At 37.9% G+C, this 811-nt stretch overlaps 1 protein-coding gene across 1 annotated transcript in view; it reads left to right on the top strand.

Moving 5' to 3' along the window:
- Nucleotides 1-811, top strand: part of LOC106871857 (von Willebrand factor A domain-containing protein 3B) — a 32,151-nt gene that overhangs the window by 14,801 nt on the left and 16,539 nt on the right. The gene's annotated exons all lie outside the window — the stretch shown is intronic.

Below are 811 nucleotides of genomic sequence, written 5' to 3'. Positions count from 1 at the left end.
CCCACCCCCACCACCACTACTGTCACCACCACCGTCACCACTACTACTGCTACAATCAAGCACCATAGCCAACACCATCACTACCACCCGCACATACATACATGCATGTACACACACACACACACACATATAAACATGTACATGTATATACATGTGTGGAGGTGCATGGCTTAGTGGTTAGGGGTGTTGGACTCATGATCGTAAGATTGTGGTTTCAATTCCTGGACAGAGTGACTTATTGTGTTCTTGAGCAAAACACTTCCTTTCACGTTGAGAACCAATGTTGATGTGTTTATGTCCCCGTAACTTAGCAGTTCAGCAAAAGACACTGATAGAATAAATACCAGGCTTAAAAGAAGAAAAAGTATGGGGGTCGATTCATTCAAATAAAAAATTCTTAAAAGCAGTGCCCCAGCAGGGGCGCAAACTAATGAATGAGACAAGTAAAATATAAAAGATAAAAGGTGGTGCAGTGGTGTAGGATTGAACTCACAAACAAACTGATGGTAAAATTAACAATCTTACCACTCAGCTACGTTTGTGTTCATTTCAGGTGTTGTGTATCCATATTAATGATGGCTGAGAGCTATCATTTCCTGATATATTCTATTGGATAAGCAATAAAAACACTTAGAGAAAGATTCTGACTGTTTGGCAGACCTTGTGTTTGTGGGGTTATTTAAGTTGTTACTGGAAACATCTGTCAGCTCAATTTGTTCAACAATCAGGAATAACACTTGAAATGTAATAACTTATTTCAACGGATTGTCAACAGAGAGAAAAAATATATATATATATATATATATATATA

Source organism: Octopus bimaculoides, chromosome 26 (genome assembly GCF_001194135.2).
Source record: "Octopus bimaculoides isolate UCB-OBI-ISO-001 chromosome 26, ASM119413v2, whole genome shotgun sequence".
Taxonomy (NCBI): Eukaryota; Metazoa; Mollusca; class Cephalopoda; order Octopoda; family Octopodidae; genus Octopus; species Octopus bimaculoides.
This window is presented reverse-complemented; position numbering and strand designations above follow the sequence as displayed.